This window comes from Megalobrama amblycephala, linkage group LG14 (genome assembly GCF_018812025.1).
Source record: "Megalobrama amblycephala isolate DHTTF-2021 linkage group LG14, ASM1881202v1, whole genome shotgun sequence".
NCBI classification, from domain to species: domain Eukaryota; kingdom Metazoa; phylum Chordata; class Actinopteri; order Cypriniformes; family Xenocyprididae; genus Megalobrama; species Megalobrama amblycephala.
Window position 1 is genome coordinate 44141491 of NC_063057.1, and position 8459 is coordinate 44149949.

At 35.5% G+C, this 8459-nt stretch overlaps 1 long non-coding RNA gene across 1 annotated transcript; it reads right to left on the minus strand.

Moving 5' to 3' along the window:
- Positions 1-3123: 3123 nt before the first annotated feature.
- On the minus strand, positions 3124-6538 carry LOC125245939. The gene is made up of 5 exons (XR_007179632.1): positions 6237-6538; positions 5790-6143; positions 5516-5641; positions 4817-4923; positions 3124-4728 (listed from the first exon to the last, which is right to left on the minus strand). It is a non-coding gene; the product is annotated as an uncharacterized LOC125245939 (long non-coding RNA).
- Positions 6539-8459: the final 1921 nt, after the last annotated feature.

An 8459-nucleotide genomic window follows, 5' to 3' on the forward strand; every position in this document is an offset into this window, starting at 1 on the left:
AACCCAAGCCGTCAAACTGACGTCATCAGAGAAGGAACGCCATTCCAGACTGGAAGTAACTGTTCAGATTTTGATTAAAGATTACCGCAACAAACAATTTTTTTCTGTGTACTATCTTGCATGGATTAATTGTTCACCACAAGACTAGAAATATGCACTAACAAAGTAAATAAGGTCAATTTAACTCCTGACAGGTACCACAAACTAACAATGAGGATTCTGCTTCTTTTTTTTCTTTTTTTTTGACTGCTGATCTTTGAAAATTACCTATGATTTATTGATGCTACATGGGATGTTTGGTCGGATGAAAGATGAAGAGTTGTACAGCTTCACTGCCTTGGCACACAGGGGCAACAGATTTTCTACTCATTGCCGAACAAATTGAAAGCCTACTTGGTGCCAAAAGCTAACATAGTAGCTGAACAACATGCATTCTGTAAATGCTGTCATGCACTTCACAAGATAGTTGTACAGCAAGAGAGCTTGTTGTTTCATGCAAGTTTGGTGCCAGTAATGATGGAATGATTCATGATCAGTAAGTATACAGTAGAATGTGCTTAGCCCACAAGTACGTGAGAGACTTTTACTAGAAACTGATCTCACGCTGGACAGAGCTGTTATGATAGCAAGCCAGATTGAATATGCTGTCATCAGGCTAAATCGATTTCAAATTGGCCTTCCCCATACAAGCGGCACACAGTAAAACACAGAACAGGGGGGAAACCATCACATGCACCTCAATTCTGCTCAGATGTGGAAGAGAAAGTCATACTTTCACTGTGCATCGGAGGCACACTTAGCTGGTGCTATGAACTGCTCAGCTGCAACATGCAGAAAGTGTTAAAAGATTGGATATTACGCTAAACTGTGCTGATCAGTGCAATCAAACATTGGCGAGGTCCGTAAAATTGAATTACCAGAAGTTACTATACTGTACATGAAATATTCAGCTTGTACTCACAGCACAGTGAATATATCTACTTCTTACTCATAGACTTGCTTGGTGGATTTGGTGGTTGACACTGGGTTATTATTACAGCTATTTTTATTACTGGGTTATTACATATTTCTCTGCTTTTCTGGAAGGAAAAAAATATATTTGTCACCTTCATTCCTGCCTTTACCACCCGCCAGCTAATGGTGCTGTAGATAATGCAGTTATGGTTCCTCCACTTAGAAGAAATGAAGACTGGACTGACAGCACATCCATCCATCCATCCTTCTGTAAACACAACCTGTTTAACTGTTGTTTGGCATCCAGCAAAAATATAGTGTATCCTGTAAAATATTTTTGTTATTATTTTAACATATTTCATGATTGATCTGACACAACACTACCCTTTACGAAAGAGTTTATTCAAGTGTGCTATTAGTATACTTCTTTTAAACAAAAAATAAGAAAATATACTTTCAGACTACTTTTTATGTACTTCTCAGAAATATACTTAAAAATATATTAACTATACTTGACTTATACTGACAGAAAAGTCCAAATATATTTGGCCTATCCTTTATTCGACCTTTTGATTGAGATATACTTAAAGTATAATGAAGTAATCTAAGTATACTTGGCTTGTAGTTGTGTTCTGAATTTTTGTGCCTATTATTAATAATGCATTTTGGAACTTTATTCGAATGCTGTCACGGGCACGAGGGGCTACGAATGATAACAGACACTCATGTAGCCTATCTTCATGTAACGTAAAGGATCCACTGGAGGCGAGCGTAGGTAGAACCCAAGTGCAGTTTTAATAATATAAATTCAAAATACAAACAGGAACAGGAACATGAACACAGATGTGGCTTGACTTGACTTGACCATAGATCCTGACATTCACCAACAACAGGTTACATATAAACAAAGCTAGACAAGGTAACAATGGAACATGAGGGCTATTTATACAAAGAGACTAATAACAAGGAACACCTGTGAACAATGAAGACAAAGGACCAATGACAGGACAGAACTGAAATCACATGACAAAGACAACCAATCAGAACATGACACATGAGACAGGGGAAGCAGATGACATGATCACATGAGGGCAATGGGAAAATCACATGGCAAAACACAGAAAACAAACATAGCATAAAACAAAGCATAACTGTGTAACACAGTTCGTAAGTATGGGAAGAAGGAGGTGGGAACCGGCGAACGTTAAAACAATCTTTAATAAAATAAACAAAGAACAAAACAAAAGTAATGCCGGCAGACCCTCGCGGACGTCTGCCGGCCACACAAACATAATAAAACATAAAATAAAGTCCAGGCCTGGTCCTCTCTCATCCTTCACTGTCGTCGCTCCTCCATTTATGCTTCCGGAGCTCCTCCGTGAGAGACTCAAGGCCGGTGCGCCTCCCAGGTGGAGCTCATTAACTCTCGCGCCACTGGCCTCGCGCCGTTCCCTCACGGCTCTCGCCTGCCCTGCTCGCCACACTATGGAAATAAACCATAAAATGTGAACATGAAACAACACCAAAACAAGACATGACACTTCACATAGGTTACTGTGTAGTATACAGAGAAATAGTCATAAAGTCACATTTTTATTGGCATGATCGGGCATTTACAGTGTTTATAAAATATAGCTAACATAATATAGGCCTACAGAAAGGTAAAGAGATACGGGAAATAAAGGGGAAAACAAAGCAAATACATAACAATGAACAAAAATGTAACCAATAATGATAATAATAATAAAAAATAATATACAAATGTTAAATAAAAATGTACGATCAGTGAATGGATTTAAAAGACACTAGGCAATATGTTAAAATAATTATTTCTTAATTCTGTGCTTTTTCTTAATGAAAAATAAATATTATTATAGGCCAATCCATTTCAGATAATTCCAGGTTGCTATGGTCACGCAGGTTGTTTACACATTTAACTCGTGGCCATGAGAAATTATATCGAGAAAAATATATCGTTCCCTTAACACGACATACCTCGACAAAATGATCTCATGGCCACGACAAAACTAAGTGAACCGAACACGTCCCCTCCCGGTCACCGTATTTATGTGAAGTTCATTTAAAATAAGTTATTTTATTTTTTTTGGAGCCTAATAAATGTTAAAATTGATAGCTTTTAATTACACTGTAATGTTGAATGGCAATAATTAATGTTTAAAATGAAAAAAAAAATATATATATTTTTTTGAGTTAGAAATATATTAACTTAAATTAAAAACAAGCTATCAAAATTATCCCAATATAAAAACACAAATTCACAGAGTGAGCAAACATTCAGGCTAGTGAGACAGTTGTAATGGTAATTAAGGAATATTTATATATATGATTAAAAGCCTTAATTAAAACCTGTCATCAAAGTGATCTCTTCAGAAGAAAAAAATACTGATTTCCTAGACTTTCAATGGATGGACAAAAAAAGAATGAAATAATATTAAAAATATCTATATGACAGTAGGTGGTTTTTCCCTGTGGTATTGAAAATTGATCATTTTCAAGGTGTCGTATCAAAGTAGTATCATGACAACACTAGTGTGGGGTGCCACAAATTCTTGAAAATTTTTAAAGGGTGCCATGACTGAAAAAGTTTGGGAAACACTGAAATATCTACTTTCGCATGGATATTTAAAGGGGTGGTTCACTGTTTTTTTTCTAGGCATGATTGTGTGTTTATGGGGTTTAACATATCTTAATCTTTTGTTAAAAAAAAAAAAAAAACGCTGTATTTTTAATATATTTTACCTTTATTCTACACCTTTGTTTCCCTCCTCCTAAAAACATTTAGCATTTTTAAATAGCATTTTTGTAAAGGTATCGTTTAATTTATAGCATGAATGAGCATGTGGGTAAACACAACATAAAAGCCGTACACTGAAAACAGAAACACCAGCTGAAGTTCGCTGGTGTGATTACATAGAAGTTTGTTGGTGTTTGTTGGAGAAGTGTGAAATAGAATTTATCGAGTAGCTAGTTTAAAGCAAGTGTTTTTTCTAATATTCAATCTTAGTTTTTTGAAAATAGTCCTACTTAGTTTAAAATGATAAACAAATAAATAATATTTGCATAAAACAAACATTGAAAAGGTTTATTTTATATCACACAAAAAATATCACTCATCATAGCTTTAAATGTTTTTTTTTTTTTTCATATTTTATATTTTCAGATTACGAGTCAAATGAATGAAAGACATTTGAAAATCTAAAAAAGGCATTTGAAAAAGTAAGAGTTTTGAAACAGTTCTAATGTGGTTTCATATAACAATGGAAAATAATTGATCTGATTTCATTTTAAAAAATACAATACAAATACAAAAGAAAAAGAATACTGGCAGCAGTTGCTTCATTCTGAGCATGTTTTCTAAATAGTTCCTTGCTTTCTATTTCTCTTTCATTTTTATACAGAGCCCCACACATAACATGCAAGAAAGAAAATGTAATCGTGCGCACGATTTACTAATTCGTTACCTCAATTTACTAAATCGTGCGCACGACTTACTAAAACATGCGCACGATTTAGTAAATCAAGGGAACAAATTAATAAATCGTGCTCACGATTTAGCCTACTATTTTTTTCCTGCATGACATGTCCAGGACTCCATATTTTTATTACATAAACCTGCAGTTCATAACTTATTTTACAGTGCACATACAGATCCAATAATGAGTATCATCACATGGGTAATCAGCCCATCCTGGTGAATAATTTAGAGCACAGTTTTCTTCTCTATCTCCATTGGATTCTCGAGGATCCCAGAACCTACATCAACATGTCAGCATTAGATGTGTAGATGTGTAGAAAAGAATCATTTATTAAATAATAATAGTTCAATTCAGTGTTTTCTCACCCAGAGGTCATTGTGTTGCCATCAACCCATTTCCATGTGCCCTCCACATCACTGTCAGTCAGATCGATCCAGACTTGAGCACCATCAGATATTCTTTGAACAAAATCCTGAGAAGATTAAACAACAACACATTAGGACCTTTCACACCAGGAACTCTGTTATAAGGACTAGCCAGCAGGGTGGTCCCCCAAGAACTAAATTTCCTCCTAGTGACATTTTCCTGATTGCATCCACACCACCAGTAGGAACTCTGAAGTGATGTAAGACTTCATTTACGTTTTGCCACTCTGGTTGTTGTGCAGGACTTTTATTTTGATGGCACTTAGATTGCCAGCGCCTGAGTACACAGCGCTCCCATTCTCCATCTTCATTATTTACGATCTGTTTAACTGTCCTGTATAATACGTTATAAGATAAAACTGCTAAACAACGAAAGCAAACAGTATATGAAAATGTATTATAGCGTTGGTCGTGTGGTTGATGCCCAATGCCCAAAAATGCTTGGTACCTTCTATCACTGTTTTCCATGTTTGTGGAGTAAATACATAGGCTATAAAAAATTGGAATCAATCAGAAGAAAAAAATGGTGGGTGCCTGTGTTTCGCATGCGTTTGGCCAATGAACACACACTTGCGTCACTAGGAGTTCCTATTGTGCCGTTAGAACAACTCATCCAGTTACAAAATTAGTTTCACTCACTTGTTCCTCTTTGTTGTTTATGATGATCAGATCTGCTCCTCTATCTGTAGTATCTTCTGCTCTTAGTCCAGCTCTTCACTTCAGAAGAAACATAGTAATAACTGGATTTATACCTCGTCCATCCAACTGTAAACACAACCACTACAACTATTAGCACTCCATTCCCATCACTGATGTAATGTTCACTCAACACTGATCTTCCAAACTTATTTTAAACCAGTTTCACCTAATTAGTAACGTAAATCATTTTCGTTTCAATATACTTCATGATTACCCTTTTCACAAAGACATTTAGACTGTTCTCTTTGTTTAATCAATACATCTCTCTCTTTAGTCAATTGGATGCTCTTAGTTAGTAGCTGGTCTCTCTCTTCTGTGAGGTTGGTGATATTGGTTAGTAGCTGGTCTCTCTCTCCTGCGATATTGGTTATCTTGGTTAGTAGCTGGTCTCTCTCTTCTGTGATGTTGGTGATCTTGGTTAGTAGCTGAGCTCCCTCTTCTGTGTAGTTGGTGCTCTTTGTATGGATGTAGACACCCAGCACTATGACTGCAGTCAGCAGAAGAACACACAGCAGCACCAAACACACTGCAGCTGTTCTGGAGCTTCTGATCTTCACACAAGCCATTTCTGAAGATGAGAGATCAAGATAAATGTTTCTTAAACACTCAAGTGACAAAAAAATGTGTGTATTAGTTGTTATAATGAAATGAGTCTCAGTACCTGTGTGTTGAGATGTTTGGTGTCTCTTGGAGTTCTCCGTTTCTGTCCTGTTTATAGGATCAGCATTAGCATAAATATCCATCTCTTCTTCATCTTCTCTGTCCATCCCATGTGTAAAGGAGGGAATGTTCATATTGCCATAAGATGACATTCAGTCTGCTGGAGTTAAATGTAAGAATATTAGTTGTTGTTACTTCAAGTAAAACGCACTGCTCTAAAAGGGTTCTGCTTTTGCAAATCTTGTAATGAACATGTGATATCCTGTAAAGATAAAAATCGATAATATCACCCACCTTGTTTTTTGTTTTGTTTTTGTTTTTTTTTATAACCAGTGTGGAAGAGATTTAAAATACTGTTGATTTTGGACATACAGAGGTGGGTAGAGTATCCAAAAACTGTACTCAAGTAAAAGTACAAGTACTTACTAAAAAAATTAACTCAAAATAAATGTGAAAGTAATAATCTTAATAGTTACTTGAGTAAGAGTAAAAAGTATCCAGTGAAAAAACTACTCAAGTAGTTACTAGTTACTTTTGTGGGGGAAATTTTGAGTTTCTGTATAATTTCCATATGATTTTACAGTAACACTTTACAATAAGGTTCATTAGTTAAACATTAATGTATTAACTAACATGAACTAACCATGAGCAATACATTTGTTACTGTATTTACTAATCTTCTTTTACATTAGTTAATGTAAATATAGTTATTCATTGTTTGTTCATGTTAGTTCACAGGGCATTAACTAATGTTAACAAGATTTTAATAATGTTTTAGTAAATTATGAAATTAACATTAACAAAGATTAATAAATGCTGTATAAGTGCAGTTCATTATTAGTTCATGTTAGCTAATGTAGTTAACTAATGTTAACTAATGAACTTTATTGTAAAGTGTTACCGATTTTACTTGCTTATGGTTTACTTGCATATGCTTATGGTTAAATGATTTTGTTTTTCTCTGAAGTGCTTAAGTATGCATTTTTTGGGTGACAAGTGGAAAAACAGAAGTGGTAGACATGTTACTAATATGGTAAAAGGACAGAGGCAATGTGACCTTACCTTGGAGGTTAGAGATATAAAAGTGAGGGAAAGCTTTCGTTCTTTGTCTTACACTCTGCAGCTACTTGTGTTTCTGTTGACTGTTTGACCTTTCTTGCAAGAAATAAAACTTTCGAAAGACAATTGGATGAGTTTGTTTCATACAGTAAGAGTCTGTTGATTTTTTGCCACAACAATTTGGTGTCAGAAGAGCGGGATTCCTTGGATGTGCCTTTTGGACCCAAGAGTGGACGATGACTGATCATCCTGGACTTAGTAGTCTCAGCCCTACCCCGAATAGACTGAGGGATGAGGGGATGACCGCCAGGGTCCAGAAGGGTACACCACTGGAATCAGTAAACGAACCCAGGTGGCAGCACGGGCCTGTACCTTGATGGTAGTTGAACAAACTCAGGGTTATAGGATTAGTTTCGAGTTGACAAAACCAAACCACTCCAATCCGACTTTGTTGGTACCATGATGCTGATCATCAACTTTCTCTGTCAACTCAGGCTTTGATTCTGAGTTTGTGGAGCGCGTGCACATGAATCCGTGACATTGGTGGAAAACAGCCAATTACATGCCTTGCAACAGAGAGATTCACTTCTTGCGAGAGAGCCAGCACGATTCAAAACTCTTTCGCTGAAGATTAAGAGATTGAAGAAAATGAAGAATTTAAACTCATTTACACTGAAGAAAATAAAAGAAATTATCTTGCTCTATCAGTGCAAGTGAAATGTGTGTAGTTGATTTAGTCAATTATACATAGTGATAGAGACATGTAAGGTCACCTGTAGTCATATTTAAAGTTTATTTACAGCTTATTTATATTACATATGATCTGTATACATTAATAATATTCATTGAAATGAAATAATTAATAATAATAACTGTTAAACTAAAATCGCTTGTGTAATGGATTAATAATAATATATATCATTGAATTATTATATAAATCATATATAAATCATAAAATCATTCTATTATCATTAAAGCCAGACAATTTCATTGTTAAATTTTTTTTACTATATAGTGACCTTTAATTTGGAGGAAGAGAAACTGGGGGGCGAGACTTTATTGCGTTGGATGGGTCAGTGTCACTTTGCACACAGAGTTGCGTGTGATTTCGAGTATTTGTCGGCGATTTCTCAAAACCTGTCGGCGAGCCAAATCACGGCTAAAT